The sequence below is a fragment of the Hydra viridissima genome, unplaced genomic scaffold (genome assembly GCF_058129835.1).
Source record: "Hydra viridissima isolate aposymbiotic clone 2 unplaced genomic scaffold, HvirCarnegie_v1 scaffold_7, whole genome shotgun sequence".
NCBI classification, from domain to species: Eukaryota; Metazoa; Cnidaria; class Hydrozoa; order Anthoathecata; family Hydridae; genus Hydra; species Hydra viridissima.
The window spans coordinates 9,540,045-9,558,619 of NW_028324306.1; the positions used below are offsets into that span (position 1 = coordinate 9,540,045).

General features: G+C 31.5%; 1 long non-coding RNA gene across 1 annotated transcript; it reads right to left on the reverse strand.

Moving 5' to 3' along the window:
* Nucleotides 1-12,000: 12,000 nt before the first annotated feature.
* On the reverse strand, nt 12,001-16,740 carry LOC149886044 (uncharacterized). Its single transcript, XR_016454129.1, has 3 exons — nt 16,404-16,740; nt 12,433-12,533; nt 12,001-12,277 (listed from the first exon to the last, which is right to left on the reverse strand). It is a non-coding gene; the product is annotated as an uncharacterized LOC149886044 (long non-coding RNA).
* Nucleotides 16,741-18,575: the final 1,835 nt, after the last annotated feature.

An 18,575-nucleotide genomic window follows, 5' to 3' on the forward strand; every position in this document is an offset into this window, starting at 1 on the left:
CACTGATGCAATTTTTAAAGCCAATGCAACGGGCGCAGGAAAAGTAGACCTGACCAAATTGGCCTTGTTTATGCCTCATGTCACTCCCTCTCTTTTGGAGAGCAACAATCTTTACAAAATCATCGAATTCAAAGTGGATGTGCCTTTATCGTTCAGGTCCAGACAGTGCGACATCATTTCTGTGCCTGTAGCTAGTACATTTAGTTGGAGGCTGAGCGCCAGATCTGCTAGCGAAAGACCGAGGTACGTCATTGCTGGATTCCAGACGAATAGGGACGGCAACCAAGACCGAAACCCTTCCGTCTTTGACCACTGCGACTTGAAAAACATGTACGTCACTTTAAACAGCGAGTTACTTAAAAACATGTACGTCACTTTAACCCGCTGTTGATTACGACTTGGACTTTAAAAACAACAAATTTTCAAGGGTTTACAGAGATGCGTGCAAGTTTGATAATAGGCTTTATGGAATCGACGACATTGTGGCTCAGCCCAATATGACCGACTTAAATTACAGATACATTTGCCCGCTTTTTGTTTTTGATGTGAGCAAGCAAGCTGAGAGGTTAAAATCGACAGTGCTGGACGTGCAAATCAAGGCCACCTTTAATGCGAACGTTTCTGCAGGCACTCAAGCCTTTGCCGTCGTGATCTCTGACAAAATGCTCAGGATTAAATCAGACGGTAAAAAAATGAGCGTCATTTATTGATTCTTTTTGGAAATAATAATTGCTCATTAAAAAATGAGGTATACGAAAAAGGATTTGAAAAAGCTGCTGAGAGAAAACGGCATTTCTAAAACGTCAAAAAGCAAAATGTCGCTGTTGATGCTTGCGGTTGAAAACAATCTGATCGACAAAAGCGAATTGATGGAAGACGTAAAAGAGAAAAGACCTGTGGAACGACCTAAAAAAGATCAGAAATAAAAAAAATGAACGACTTTTATCCGTTTTTTCTGGAGTGCAGCAGAAAAGAGACTGATGTAAACAAGAAAAAGCATTTGGAGCTTCTTGCGTTTGGAAATTGGCGCGACTCTGTTTACGTGACTGAAAAAGGAAAATTTAAAATTCCGAAAAGTTACAGCGAGAAGGAAAAAATAAAACTTTATGCACTTTTGTGGGGAGGCGACAAGAATGAATGGAAAAATCTGAACAAGGGAGAAAAGATGAGAGCGATCGACAAGCACGCGCTTCGTTTGGACTGCGATTTCGATGAAAAGAAAAGAATTTCTGGAAAACTGAAAATGGCCATGCTGTTTAACACGCTTGACATTGTGAATAAACATTTTAAAATTGTCAAAGTTTTGTAAAAATGACAAAGTCTGAAATTTTGTAAATTTGAAAATTGTGCTGAAATAAAAAAATTGAATTTGAGTTAAATAAATTTCAGCATAAAATAAAAAGATGGAAAATGAGCGTTATTTGTTTGTTTTTAGTAAATGCAATGACAAGGATACGATTTCTTTTTATGAATCGAACGATCGGTACTTGGTTTGTCTTGATGAATCAGGCAATCGGTATGTGATAGATTCTCGTGGAAAACGGTATTCGGTTCATATTAATCAATGGGGCTATGAGCAACTGATTTATGAATCTAGTCATCGGTATGTGGTTGATGTTCATGGAAATCGGTATGTGGTTGATGCATCAGACAATTTTAAAGTGATTGATGAATCTGGCGCTTTTTATACACTTTGTTCTGATGAAGACGGAAATCCGTTTGTGCTCGATTTTAATTCTGCTTTTGAACCTGAAGACGAGTTTGAAGAAGAAGATTGGGAAGAAGATTGGGAAGAAGAAGATTGGGAAGAAGATTGGGAAGAAGAAGATTGGGAAGAAGACGACGAGGAACAAAGCAAATATTTAGAATTAAAATATTGCTTGAAATTTTTAAATCGGAAGAAATGAGAATGTGCGCTCCTGCTGCTTAAAAATTTTTTAAAATTTTTTTTTAGAGAATTGAAGAAACGACAATGTCTAAAAGTGTTTAAATTTTGTAAATTTTGTAAATTTTGTAAAATGTGTAAAATGTGTAAAATGTGTAAATTTTGTAAAATTTTGAAAATGCGCTGAAATAAAAAAAAATTGAATTTAAGATTAATTTCTACAGAAATGAAAAAATGGAAAACGACACGAATGTAATTGATGAAACCATTGTATTTAATGAATTTGGTGATAAGTGCATAATTGAATATTCTGACGAGTCACCTGTTCTATATTATTCGCCTTATGCTTTTGATTGGTCTATACCTTCTCTAACTAATTCGAAAAGTTTGTTTGAATTCTTTCACAACGTCGAAAAACTTCCATTATATTTCAAAGAATTCATTTGTAATTTGATCGTAAATATGCCAATAGAAGAAATTTATACTATTCGAGATGTGCTAAGTTTTAAAGTTGAAGAACACTCTGAACTATATAAAATTACACATGAATTCTATAAAAATAAAAGAAAAAAATTTTTTTATAAATTATTACATATAAAATATAAGAATCCGTATAAATCAGAATCTAATTTAGACCGTGCGATAAAAGGTTATGCAAGAATGACTTGGGACGAGCTCAATGAAGCCGTAAAAAATACAAAGTTATTGGTACTCGACGTGTTACAGGTCGAGTACCAATAACAGGCTTTGTATTTTTTACGGCTTCATTGAGCTCGTCCCAAGTCATTCTTGCATAACCTTTTATTGCATGAGTCAAAATGTTCAAAAGCCGGTGCCTGCTCCTCGTCCGATTGTTGTGAAACCGGTGCCTGCTCCTCGTATTAGAGATTTAATCCATTTTAACGATCCTGTCGTTGTTGCACCTTCTTCTCAAAGACCTATTCCCGCTTCACGTCACATTCTTGACAAGCCTGTTGCCGATTCAACACCTGTACCTGCTCCTGGCTTGTTTTCAAGGTTTATGACGACTGCTAAAAATGCGGTTGTCAACAGTTTTAACCGCGTGCTTACAGCCATTGATCCTTACGTTCCAAAGGTGGTAAAGAAAACAGTGAATGATGTAAGAAATGGAGTCGAAAAAAGAATAGAGTATCTCAAAGACATTGTATTCAGCAAACCACAAATAAATTTGAATTGTCCAATCAAGCGCTGAATTATATCACCAAACAATTTTCTTATATCTATGAAACAAATTATCAAGACGCCTCTGCCTTTTTAGACTTGGCAAAAGAGCCAGCGATAAAAGTCATAGAAAGAAATACAAAAACGAACCTTGTTTTAACGTGTGAAATGACGCGCGTAAGCATTTCCGCTGGACAAAAAACCACTCGCACTGTCTCCTTCCCTCCCATTTATGGAATTGTGCTGGAGGCTACAAATCAAAAAGAGTTTTATGACACAGAAAAAGAAGAAGTCCTGGAAAAAATGGTCAATTACAACAAGGATGGATCGAATTGGAAAGTGTCTAAAATTTTAAGAATGGACATTAACATGATCAATTACAACACGGCGATCTTTCGTTTATGGATTTTCCTAATATCCGTGGATCTGGAAATTACCAAATAGTGAAACAACTCCATGTAACCTATTTAAAATGTTTTATACAATGCGAATTCACCTTACTTTGTAAACAAAAACTTGTGCGTTATACAGTCAGAACGTTGTTTTTTTGTTTTCAAAAAAAAAAAAAAATTGTTTTGACAAATAAAATGCAAATAAAATTCACTTTTAAGATTATCGACGTTCGGCGGCAGATTACCGACGTTCGGGGGCATTTAAAAATACACACGAAGGAACAAAGGAATTTTGATTTTTTTTTTGACAATTAGGAAATATAAGACCTGTTTTATTAAGAAAAGTAGAAAGAGAAAGGTTTGTTATTTTTATTATGTAGAATTTACTATTTAAAAAATCACTCTTTTTTTAGAACTTTTAGCCAAATACGTCACGAGATTCCAGGTCTGCAAAATTATTTAACTTTAAAGAAATAATTGCGTGTCTGTATTTTGTTCAAATAAATAAAGACATAATTTCTTTCTGTATTTTGTTTCGTTATAAAAAACTTGGTGTTTTTACTGTGGACCAGTACCTAAGTTTTCAATATATATATAACTTTAGAAGATTCTGGAGATATTTATTTTCTTTTTTAAACAAAGGAATTATTAAGTATTATTCTCAACTGGAGAATGCTGTTAGTTATGTTATTAATAATGAAACAGATTCTAAGCGAGCAAGTTATATTAGGCATCAAGTCACCAAAACCAATTGAACGACAAAATTATGGATTAGTTCTCAAAGTTTTTTGTGATGAAACAGTTGCAGCATTACGTGTAAAAATTCCTGAAGCTAAAGATACTGCACTTTTTATTGGAACAGTTGTTAAGTGATGGCTTATTGTCAACAGTAAAGTGAAAGGTCTATATATATTAGATTAAATGATATTCGAAGAAAGCCTATTACTTCAGTCAATGATTAGCAAATAGATTTCTTAGAGAACTATATTTCTTATCTTGCTGAAAGTTTGAAATGCTTAAATTCAAAATTAAGGAGAGAAAAAGTTAACAATGGATACTGTGAGTGCTTTGCAAAAAAATTTAAAAAGATTAGCAAGCTGTGCCAAGTATTTGTTGAATTGCAGTGTATCTTATGTATTGCTAGGACAAATGCAATCAGATGCACTAGAAAAATAGTTTAGGAAATATCAGCAAGGGTCAGGTGGCACATATCTGATAACTGTGCAAAAATGTTATTCAAAAATTTGGAATCGGCAAAACTTGTCATTTGATAGACGAGCAAGCAGATTTTACAATATTTCCTCCTGCTGACCACCACTGTGATAACTGTGAACTTGATGTGTAGTTTGATATGTCAATATGTGAAAATTGTGAGGTTCAGTTGCCAAATGAATGCAAAAAAGGGCTTTTATATATTGCAGGTTTTATTGCTTACAAACTTCCGGAATTACATTCAATTTTAGAAAAAACAGACACCTTTGATATGTTTCAAGAAAATGGAACTTTGATTAGTTCTTTGAACAGGGGAAGACTAAGAGAACCTTCTGACAATTTAGTCTAATTTGTTATTTATTGTTTTTTAATATTTGAAGTGACACTAGTGAATAAAGTTTTACCATTGCTGTGCAAGAGAGGATTAATTGACATTTTTATTAACTGCAATAGTAAATTTCAATTGCTTGTTCGAAGTGTTAAAAAATTTTGCTGCATTTTAGCAAACATTTCTTTAAACAATTATTGTAAAAAACACTCTGAAGATTTTGGGAAGGAATGTTTAATAAAACAAGTAAAACTTTCAACTTCAAAATAAAATACTTCGAGTTAAAAAAAGTTAAAATAATTTTAATAAAATAAAGTTAACATATTTGTTTGTTTTTATCAAAAAATTTATTATTTGTATTACAAGTGTTAAACAGCTAAAATAAACATATAGTTATAAAAATGAGATTTAGTCATTTTTAGCTAAAGTCTTTAAATTTTTATTATAATTAACTTATTTATAAACGTAAAAAAAATTTCTACAGTATTTGCTTCCGAAATTTAATCAAAATGTTTTGTTCTAATAAAGCTCTTTATTTGTTTCTGAAGTTTGTTTACAAAAGCAAGGATAAAAAATAATTTTAACCGTAAAAAAGTTGGCCTTCGCTAATTTTACGGAAAATGAGCTGTTGTAGCCTGTTTGAGAAGGCCTTGAAATTACGGAATGAAAAATCTTATAAAAATAAGGCCGAATGATAAAACACGGACGATCTCGAAAAATTTACTTAATAAGTCAAAAAGAAGATCGCCGTGCAACCCCCTCGGTGGTTCGTCATGGATTGAGCTGCCCAGTGAACTGAAAAACAAAAAGGCAATTACCAATATGGAAAACAAAGACAATGAATGCTTTAAATGGTGTGTCACCAGAGCTCTGAATCTGGATAATAATCATAATGACAGGATTACCGAAAACTTGATTGAAAAGTCTGAAGAGTTTGATTGGAGAGGGATTGATTTTCCTGTCAAGCTCAATAAACTTGACAAGTTTGAGGATAACAATGAAGACATTAGCGTGAACGTCTTTGGATTTGAAAAAAAAAAACCTTACCCTTTACGAATATCAAAACATTACACAAGAAATAAAGAAATCGATTTGCTGCTCATTTTAAACGAAGACACTGACCATTATTGCCTCCTTAAAAGTTTCAGCCGATTTGCCTCCTCTTCAGTATCGAAAGGTAAAAGAAAACAATATTTTTGTAGAAATTTTCTACAATGTTACGACAAAGAAGAAAAACTTAAAAATCATCAAGGTGACTGTTATAAGCACAGCTCGGTCCGAATCGAACTTCCTAAAAAAGGTACAACCATTCAGTTTACCAATAAAAACAGGTCAATGAGAGTTCCGTTTGTGGTGTATGTAGACTTTGAAAGTTTCATCAAGCCGATTAATGCAGGTGTCAAATATGATTATGAAAAGTCTTACACCAAGAAATACCAAAAGCACTCTCCAAGCTCCTTCTGCTATTTTATCAAGTGCTTCGACGAAACCGTTTATAAAGGAAAGCCTGTCATGTACACAGCAGAAAGCGACGATGACGACGTTGCGCAAAAATTTGTAAACATGATTGCAACAGACTTTAAAAAGATTTTCAACGAGATTGATTTTAAAAAAGAAATGATTGTGACTGATGAGGATAATAAGAATTTTAAAGCAGCAACAAAATGCCACATTTGTGGAGAAGATCTCAAAAATGACAAAGTGCGCGATCACTGTCACATCAGTGGAAATTATCGAGGAGCTGCTCATAAAAAATGCAACTTGGATTATAAAATTCCAAAATTCATACCGATCATTTTACAAAATTTGTCTGGTTACGACAGCCACTTGTTCATCAAGAAATTGGCTGGAAAAAAAAAATGCATCCCCAACAACGAAGAAAAATACATCAGCTTCTCAAAAGAAATCAAAGTAAGAGAATTTAAAGATAAAGAAGGTAAACCGCATGAAGTTTGGAGAGAATTACGATTCATCGACAGCTTCAGATTCATGTCCTCCAGTTTAGACAGATTGGCTAAAAATCTTACCAACGACAAATACAAAAACGTTGCTGAATATTAGTCTGGAAATCAGTTTGATTTATTGCGAAGAAAAGGAGTTTACCCTTACGATTGGGTGGACTCGATTGAAAAGTTTTCTTAAACAAAATTACCTCAAATAGAAGCGTTTTTCTCCAAATTCAACGACAAAGGTATAGAAGTTGAAGGCTATGCGCATGCTCAAAAGTTTGGAAAGAATTTGGCTGTGAAACGTTTAAAGATTACCACGAATTATATAACGTCTCTGATGTGCTGAAATAAGCCGACGTTAATGAAAATTTCAGAGATGTGTGCATGAAATACTACAATCTCGACCCCGCTTGGTATTACACTCCTCCCGGGCTTACAATAGACGCTTGTTGTACAATGACTGAAGTAAAATTAGAGCTTTTAAGCAATCCTGACATGTTTCTCATGTTTCAAAAAGGAATACGCGGTGGAATCAGCATGATTTCAAGCCGACATGGAATTTCAAATAATAAATACATGGGCGATTCTTATGATCCAACCAAAGTGTCTAAATTCATCCAGTACTTAGACGCTAACAATTTATACGGATGGGCCATGAGTAAACCTCTTCCCACTAAAGGTTTTGAATGGATGACTAAAGACGAACTTTTAAATTGGAAATCAATGCCATGCATTTTAGAAGTCGATTTGGATTACCCTGAAAATCTTCATGACGAGCACAACGATTACCCTTTGGTTCCTGAAAAAATGCTCATCAAGAAAGTAGAAAAGCTCGTTCCAAATTTAAACAACAAAAAAAATTACGTCGTCTATCACCAAAACCTGAAACTGTATAAACGATTAGGACTTAAAACTACAAAGATACATCGAGGCATCAAATTTGAATAAAGACCTTGGATGAAAGAATACATCGACCACAACACCAATTTAAGAGCAAAAGCTCCAAACGACTTTGAAAAGGAATTCTTCAAACTCATGAACAATTCAGTCTTTGGAAAAACCATTGAAAATAAATTATGTAGACGTTAGACTGGTCACTAAAGAAAAAGAAGCCAATAAATTGTCTAGAAAACCTAATTCCGAAAGTCGCACCATTTTTGATGAAAACTTAATCGCTGTTCAAATGAAAAAAAACAAAGTTGGTTTACAACAAACCTATTTATTTAGGAATGTGCATCCTGGATATAAGCAAAACTCTAATGTTTGAACATCATCACGACTACATCAAACCAAAATATAATGACCGCGCAAAACTCCTCATGACAGATACAGACTCACTCATTTACGAAATAGAAACAGAAGACTTTTATGAAAACATTGCTGGTGACGTCGAAAGTAGATTTGACACGAGCGATTTCGATAAAAACCACCCTGCCATTAAAAACGTTGGTTTCAAGATTGGCGTTAACAAAAAGGTCATCGGAATGTTCAAAGACGAAACCGGAGAAAAGTAAATTGAAGAATTTGTTGGGCTTTGACCAAAACTCTACTCTTACAAGATCCATAAAGAAAAAGAGCACAAAAAATGCAAAGGGGTCAAGAAAAATGTTGTCGATAAAAAAATAACTCCAAAAAGCCCTCATCACGCAAAAATTTAACGCGCTTATATATGGAAAAGAATTAATGCCCCAGAACCCGCATTTCTCTACTACTAGTATGTGATGTTCTTAACAAAAAGTCAGACTCTTCAGCAAAATCCATTGAACTTGAATCGCAGTTGCAAGATTCAGATGAATCTTTGAATGATTACGATGAGTTTGATGATGTATTTGACTGTAATGATGAGTCATAGAGCTCAATAGGCGTTACGTTTAATGATGATTTACAAAATAGCGTAAATATAGCCTTAACAAAGGTTCGAAAAGTGGTTCGACTGTTCCGCAAATCACCTTTTAAAAATGGCGTTTTAGAAATCTACGTAAAATATATGTTTCATAAAGATCTGAAGCTGATATTAGATGTCAAAACAGGGTGGAATAACCTTGTTGCAATCCTAGAACGATTTCTTAAAATAAAAACATGTATACTAAAAGCAATGATCGAAAATAAATTCTGGATATCTCCGAAAATGAATATGTGCTTATGAATGCTATAACCATTTCTCTGCAACCGATAAAAGTTTGAATAAAAAGACTTGGTAGAAGTAATTCTACTCTACTTGACGCAGAAGGTGTAATGATATTCATCTTAGACAATTTGGCGGAGAAAAAAAATTTGATAGCTAATAAACTGCTTCAATTTGTGGAGCAGAGAATTGAAGAACGCAGAAATGCCAGTTTAATTGGACTACTAAAATTTTTAAACAACCAAATTACTTATAATCAGATATTAAATATCAACTCCAAACTACTCTTACCGTCCAAACATTCATTAACATGCAGCAACAGCAAAAAAAAAATTATAGCAGGTTGTACATAGAGGATGCTAGTACTAGTTCATCAAATAATGAAGTTGTTGAAATGATAATGAAAGCATGGTTTCTGACCCGTCAATACCTCAACCTGTTGCTCCAAATTTATTAGGCAAAAGTATTTTGACACTTGAGCAAAAATTGGATGCGACTCTTTGTAATGTCAAACAAGTTGAAAAAGCAGTTCTAGAAGACATTAGCAATTTAAAAGACCTCACAAAAGAAATCAAAATTTTTGAGGCAACTGGAAAGCGTAGCAAAAGTTTAAAAAGAATATGCTCCACATTAAAGGCCATCAAGCCGACATCAATTGAATCTGAAAGACCTTTTTCTGCCGCGGGTCTATTTATGGGAAAAATTCGTTCACAATTAAATGGCAAATCGATTGATTGTTTATGTTTTTTAAAACAATATTTTATTTTAAATAGTTATATACATTAGCGTGCTAAGATAAATTTGTGTCAGAAACCGCATGTTATTACATCAAAAATTATGCCGGGAAATCCCAGGATAATTAAGTTACACACCGGGAATCCCAGGATGCTAAATTTACGGGAAATGAGAAACCCTATTCGTTACAAAAGTCAACAAGTACCTATCGATGGCATCAAACTGAAAGAAAAAGCACTAAAAATTGCAGAAAGTGTTGGGAGAGTCGGAGTTAAAAGCACCTGATTATTAGTTGCATAAGATCAGTTCTTTTTTGTCACACCTTGTTTCAGTTAGATAAATGCACATGGACCAGCGATCAATTTTTCCAACGTTTAATTCAAGTTAAAATTCAATTTTTTTGTTCTAGTTTTGGGAATGGCATCAGCTTTAAAACCATCTTTGGTGAAAGTACCTCCGTAATGAATGGTATGATCGCATGATGGAAAGACATTAAAATCCCAAAATTGCACCCAACACTTCAAATTTCCAAACATTAAAAATGTTTGCAAGTTTGTAGTGTTGGGTGTTATTTTGGGTTGTTTTACTAGTGCCTCCCAAAGAAAACGTACTATCTATCACGATGGGGGGGGGGGGGGGGATGGGGGCTTAGGGAAGAGAAATATCAACTTGATGTTTCTCTTCTCTAACATATGAAATTCAGCCCATGAATAAAGGCAAAACACAAGTTCTTAAAGCTTGTTATCGTCGAAAAATTGTGAGGCTGTCTGACGGTCGTTTGGTGGCGCTGTTATTGTACGCATGCGCAAACTTTACGGAAAAAAATCAAAGTTTTTAAAATGGTTACGGCCCTTAGCAACTAAAACAATTTTTTTCTGGAAACCAAGTAATTGCATATTCTCCGATACAAATAATTTTTTTTGTTGCTGTTTTAATTTAAATTAGTTTAACGATAACCCGGTTGTGTACTAAAACACTTAAAACAAGAGAAGGAACATCTAAACGTTCGTTAACATTTGTTGTTGAGAAAGATGACTGGTTAACTACACGTGATTTGTTTACATTTTTTGGACCCTAACTTCTAGGTTTTTAATCGTGGAAATCTAGCCATATTTTTTGAAAAAGTTTGAGGAGACCTTCTTCTATTTATTTCTTATGGCTGTTCATAGCATTCAATTTTTTTAATGACAAAAAAGGCATTTTTCTGCATTACCTTATTGACCATTATAGCTACATTTTATTTGCTTTTAGTAGGGACAAATAAAAGAAAAAAGGAAACATATATTATTAAGAAATGTAAAATCCTGTTGTCAAAAGTGTTTTTAAATATGAAAATTTTCGTTTTTTCTCTTTCTTTTTCGTGATTCTGGGATTAACACCCTATTTTTAGGATTAGTTTTCTGATGGTAAAATTTTTGGATGCTTTTTAACAGCTTTGTTGGGCAAGGGATAGATTGATAAATACATTTTAAATTGTTGAACTCAAGATAAATTGATTCTCCACCTTTTTTGCTATACAATCCAAAGTCAGCGCCCCATTTTTTCAAAAATATAATTGCGTGATCTTCCAACATGTGTAACTTTGGAGGCACTAAAGCCTTAGGACTACTGAGCACTAGGCCAAGTTGTACGATAAAAATGCATCAGTTCAACAATATTTTTTTCTAAAAAAAAAATGATAGCAACATGAATCATATTGTACTTTTAATCCCAGCTTTATAAGTTAAATCATCATAAATCATTAAAATTATCTCGCTGGGCATTGTTATAGTTTCAGCATACTCTTCAACCTCAATAACAATAAACACAATAAAATCCCAAAGCACTTTGAGAAACTCATTATAAACAAAAAGAAAAAGAAAAAAATCAAATAAAACTTATTAAGTTCATTTAATATTTCGGTTGTCATTGTATTTTTTGAGTAAAATATGCTATAGCATGCAGAAAATTTATGAAAGTGTAGTTTATGTTTTGTAATGATTTCGACTGCTTTCTTGTACAGACTTGTCCCAGAGAATCCTTCATCATAAAAAAGTTTTATGATGAAGGATTCTCTGGGACAAGCTTTGAAATAGAATTACATAACTTTAGCATAGAGTTTTTCTAAAAAAGAAAAATGTCTCTTTAAAAGATATATTGCATGATTTTATATTACTTGTTATTAATGTTATTAGTAATAATGTTTCAAATTTGGAATAAATTAATTTATAAAAGAAATGGAACTTGAAGCATTTTATGCACATGATTTCCAATAAAACTTTTTCCATGGTATGCTTGTCGCTGAACTTTCAGTTTTTGCAATATAGCTTCAATCTGTTGTGTGCATGATCCTCACCTTTCTTCAGCGTAGATTCAAGTTCCAGAGTATTGTATTGCTTTTAAATTAAGATGAGTTAAATAGTAGTTTCCACGAGGAAACATTGGTCAGGAATGATACAGATATAACGTGTAAATTCAGGTGGTTCTAGCCTATAAAATTTCAAAATTTTTCAATTTTTTTACTTTATAAATTTGAATAATATAATTATTGTAGATTTCAAAAATGTATATTGTTTATGTTTCTTAGTAAAAAAAATGAGCTAAAATTTTAGTCATAAGAAAATGAGTTTGTAATGATAACTCACATGTGTCTCGAATGTTTCAGAGAGATTTTATTTTGTTTTCTTACTTTCTGAGTTTTTTAACTTTGAACAAGGATATCTTTTTAACTACTTGGAGATCATACCTAAAATATTTGCACACTGTTTATTAGGTTACTTATGAGAGGTTTGACAAAAATAAGGTTTTTACAGTGTGCTGTTCTTGAGATAATGATATTGACAGCACAGATTTTGCAATAAAATTAAAAACCATTATTGAAAATGCCACCATTTTGGATCTGTAAATGCTATGAAGGGGATTCTGATCAAATCTCTTTACCAAAATAATAACCTTTTTGCAAAAATTTAGACACAAACTATAACTAGTTAAGAAGAAACTATTGTTTAAAAATGCAGTTAAAATTGCATATTAATTGCTGACTCTGCATGTTTATGCGCACATTATCAGTTTTTATTTATTTACGCTGAAAGTTTTTTCATTGTACATGAATTTAGTCAAATATTACACTTAAAATTAGGGATGCGCCGAACTCAATTTTTCGCCGAACACCGAACCCGAACGTTCGGCCATGAAATTTTACCGAACACCGAACGGTTCGGCACCGAACTCTTGCTATTTTTGAATCAAAACATTAGTTTTGAAAAATTGTGTTATTAAACATTTAACGTGTTTGTTAAAACATTAGTAAGGGTTTATAAATTTTGTATGAAAAATTATAAAGTAACTTTGAAAAGTTAATTTATTATTGGATGATTTTTTGTGGTGTAAAGAAAAGAAATGTTAACATTTCTATTTGTAGTGTAAACAAAAATGTTAACGATTTTTTTTGAAAAAAATAATACAATTATTAAAGTTAGGTAATATAAATAAATGTATAACATATAACGTAAAGGATAAAATAACATAATATGTAACATGTTGGTTATATTTTAAGATATTTTTACACAGTTTAAATTTAAAATGCTTTATTTTTGGTTAAACCTCTTTTTTATAATTTAGTAATAACATTTTAATCTTGTAAAAGTATAAAACAATGTCTTCTGAAAAAATGTCTTTTAAAAGTACTGTGTGGAAATATTTTGAAGTTTCTAAGAAAGACATTCGTTTTTGTATCTGCCTACTATGCAAAGCAATAATCTCAAGAGGTGGGAATTGTCCAAAAACATTTACCACTAGTGCAATTAGACGCCATTTAAAAAAAAAGCACCTTGTAGAGTATTTATTAGCTGAAAAAGAGTCTGATAAAAAAAAATTTATTGAAACATCAACCGTTTCTACATCAAGTGATCCAGAAATAAAAAAAACAATTAACATTAGTAGAGAGTATTAATAAAAAAAGGTTGTGGGATATTAATGACCATAGAGCAATCAAGATTCACAATTGCATTGGAGAAATGATGGTGTTGGATATTCAACCATGCACAATTGTAGAAGATCTTGGTTTTAGAAAACTAATTGAAGAGATATGCCCTAATTACCAAATACCCAGTAGGAGTTACTTTAGTGAAAAAATTGTTCCACAAATATATGGTAATCTGTTTAATTCAATCAAGAGTAATATATCTGCTGCCAGTTATATCTCCCTTACAACTGATATTTGGACAGCAAATAGTTCAAATGTTGCATTCATAAGCATGACAGCACACTGGCTCAATAATGAATTTTCCCAACAGAGAGCAGTACTCAGAGTTATGCATTTTCCAGAAAGTCACACAGGAAAAAATATAAGTGAGTATTTACATAAAGGTTTGCTAAATTTTGAAATTCCACACAAAAAAATTCACATTGTTTTACGAGATAATGCTGCCAATATGGCAGCTGGTGTTAGAGACAGTGGTTTTAAGTCTATGCCATGTTTTATACATGCAATACAGTTATGTATACATGACTCAATTTTGTCGCAACAATCTGTGAAAGAAATTTTAGTTTGTTGCAGATGTCTGGCAACACATTTTCACCATTCACCAACAGCAGCAGCAAAATTAGAAGCAATTCAGGAACAACTTGGTACAAATAAGCATAGGTTAATACAAGATGTTGCTACAAGATGGAATAGTTCCTACAATATGATTGAAAGGATGCTTGATCAAAGAGTTCCTTTGGCAACTTATACAGCTGATCATGCTACCCAATCAACATTAAGTTCATACCAATGGAGTTTATTAGATAAAGTTTTTCATATTTTAGAACCATTTAAAACTTTAACCGTTAATCTCAGCAAACGTGAAGCATTTTTATCAGATGTTATTCCTTTGATTATGGCTCTTAAAGTATTTTTTAATCAAGCATTAGTTTGTGAGGCTTTTTTAAGTATAAACACTTTCGTTGAACAATTGAAAGAGTCAGTAGACAAAAGACTGAGTACATTTTTACATGATAAGTATTTATGTCTTTCCACCTTTTGTTATCCTAGATATAAATTAATATATCAAAAGGAAGATGAGAATGTAATAAAAAATTGGCTAAATGAGCAGATGCAAGAAATACAGCAACATAATTTAGAACTTGAATCCTCTGATTCGGATTGTGAAGGACCCGCAGTAGGTGACACAAATGAAGCGTTTGTGAAACCAGTGTATCCAAAATTTATTGAATGTTTTCGGCTAGTTTCCAAACTGACAACTATAAATGAATGTGATTCCAATTTTTCAATTACTAAAGATAGCAAAAGGTTTAAAAGATCACACTCTAATGTGCAAATGATCAACATGGAGATTGAAGAGTATTTAAAACTCCCTCTTGTTATGGAAAAAGAAAGTCCTCTTTTATGGTGGAAAAATTGTGGAAACTCTTTAAAAAATTTAAAGAAAATAGCCCAAAGGTTTCTTTCAGCACCACCTTCTTCTGTTGAAAGTGAAAGACTTTTTAGTATAGGTGGCAACATTTATGAACCAAGTAGAAATAGACTATCACCAGAAAGTGGTGAAAAATTAATGTTTATACATTATAACTTTAGAGCAACAAGTGATAATTGATTTTCATGTTTTTGACATTTTATTTTTCTAAAATTACTGATTCGTGATTTTTATTACTATTACATAATAAAATTATACATTAATAACAAAATACTTAATTGGAGTGTTATTATGAAACTCCATAATAATGTGCTTCCCTAAGTTTGTTTCTTTCAAATATTTTTTATCAGTTAAACCAGTTGAGTAGCAAGCTTGTAAGAATTTCTCTGTAGAGAAATTAATTTATTTTACCCAGCAACAATAGGCATCATGTTTAACAAACTTAAGTTCAATAAAATATCTTTTTCGTTTAAATTCCAATTTCTTATTTTAAGATTAACAAATGGTGATTTTATAATATTAGATTTTTGTGATGAACTAAAACAATACCCAATTGATGTAGGGGTATTTGTTTTACAATTATTTTAGTCAAGTAATAGTTTTGGTAAATCTGTTATTCCATTTGGTCCGATTAAATTTATTCTGTATTGAAAATACATAATAAAATTTAATTTAAAACTGTATTGAAATACATTTATAAAATCTTATGTCTTTCTATGTTCAATTGGTACGCAATTTTTAATAAAAACTCTATCCATTTAAACTGTAGCTATGGTACGAATGAGTTAAATTTTATTTATATTTAGGTAAATGTATGATGATTTCCAAATTTGCATTATTGGCCGAACCTTTGCTAAGGTTCGGCCGAACCGAACGTTCGGCAAAATAGCCGAACGTTCGGCGCATCCCTACTTAAAATCAAAGGATTAGCAATTTTAGTTGTTATAGGCATTTTCAGGATTATTTAATGAAACCATTTCCATAGCAACATTCACCAGCTGTATTTGTTCATCAAGCTTAAAAATAGAACTATATACACACATACACACACACACACACACACAGATATATATATATATATATATATATATATATATATATATATATATATATATATATATATATATATATATATATATATATTTAATATATGAACTTCAATAAATACGAATTCTCTCAATACTAATTTTTTATTTTACCTAAGAAATTTTCGCTAGATTATTGATACTAGCATCTTCAGCTTTAATTACAAATATTTATTAAATTAAATTACAAACAAACATTAACGGTAATGTCACTTTTTAATGGCTTCTTTAAACTTCGCTTTAGTTGGGCTTCTTTAATATTTCGTAGGTATAAAAAGTATGGCGTCCAGAATTGCGTTTTTACATATTGACCGTCATCTAAATTCAAACCTCCATTTTTAGGTCCGCATTTGTTGAACTGAATTTCGATTGCCTCTCGAACTTTTCTTTCAAATTTTTTGGGTTCTACTTTTAGCGTCTTTACTTGATCCCATTTTATATTACATGAACATTTAATTGTATGATGGCCAATTGCAGATTGTTCTAATTTTTCTTCAAAAACATTTTTTTGGTGTTGTTTTGTTCTTGTTGCTATTTTCATTTTTGTTTCGCCGATGTATTTTTGTTTACACTCGCATTCTACCAGGTATACTCCGGGATGGCTATTTGATGGTAGTTTTGTTTTGTTGCGCGAAGTTAGTAAAGATTTAAGATTTGCACTGGATTTAAAGACTGCCCTGTAATCTAAATATCGTCTGATCAAAAAATTTAATATCTTGAAAAATATAAATTTAAAAGAAAAAGCTGAGACTCCTTCATTTCTTAAAGATGTTGTATTAAACCTATGTGAAACGGAAATACCTGAAAACCACAGGAATCTTTTAGAACTAGGACCTAAATTTGATATTTAGATTACAGGGCAGTCTTTAAATCCAGTGCAAATCTTAAATCTTTACTAACAATTACATTCAATTAAGTAAGTTCCAATATATATATATATATATATATATATATATATATATATATATATATATATATATATATATATATATATATATATATATATATATATATATATATATATATATATATATCAGGGTTGCCACCGTTATTAAAGAACAAAATTCCCTGATTTTCCCTGATTTTTTTGCTAAAATTTCACTTTTTTCTCTCTGATTTTCCCTGATTTTTTGCTAAAGTTTTGCTTTTTTCTCCCTGATTTTCCCTAATTTTTTACTAAAATATCTCCCCCTGATATTTCCAGCATTCAAACACCCAAACTTAACTTCCAAACCAAACTTCTTCATTAACCCCAAAGCATTTTTATCTCTAAAAAAACAGATACAATAATCTCCCAATGAGTAATAAACCAATCAATTTGTTTGAAAATTAAAATAAGTGATCAAATACTTCAATCAGCACATGAAATTGTTCTTTGAAAAAAATACAAAAACTACAGTAGAATATATATATATATATATATATATATATATATATATATATATATATATATATATATATATATATATATATATATAAATTACTTGTTTCTCTTACTTATTCTTCATTCTTTGCAGGTCTTCTATTTGCTCTTGATATCATGTCATGACTACTTTGATGTTGAATCTGTAATCCTTTGCCTTAAAAAATGTTGAAAATGATAGTATTTTTTTTACTATTTAGATTTAAAGTATTTATAATCTGGTAGCTCAACTTAAACCTTCCTCCACCATAATCTCCTACAATTTTAACTTGAATATCTTTTTTCAGGAATGAACTTATGATGTAAAAGACTATTACAGCTGCATAAAAACAAAAACATAAATAATTTGGCAACTTTCAAAGATGTACATATTACATAAATCTTATTTTAATGCTGTAAGCTACACTAGCAGTGATAAAACTTGCTTTAATGTGAGAGTATAGCATATGTCATTTGCAAATTGACATATGCTACATTTGCTAAACTAATTTTTTTTCTTAAGATTTTACTTTTTGCTTAGGTAACTTTAGACCTTTCAAGTGGATCAGGATGTGGAAGAATATGTGTTGATAGATCTTTTACATAACCCCAAGGTGCTAGGTTTATTTCAAACTTTCCATTCTCTTCTTTTTAAAAGGTGAAAGAAGTATTTTCAACCACATTTTCATCTCCAGAACAGGTTTCAGCAACTATTTAGAGAATACGAATTCATTAACAACGCTAGTTCCATGAGTGATGGCACTTTTACATAGTTTAGAACCAGTGCAATATGGTCATCACTTGTAAGCCATTAACGTAAAGTAAAAATATTGAATGCTTAGTAAAACTTGCTTTGTAATTTTGTATATAGACTAAATTTCAGT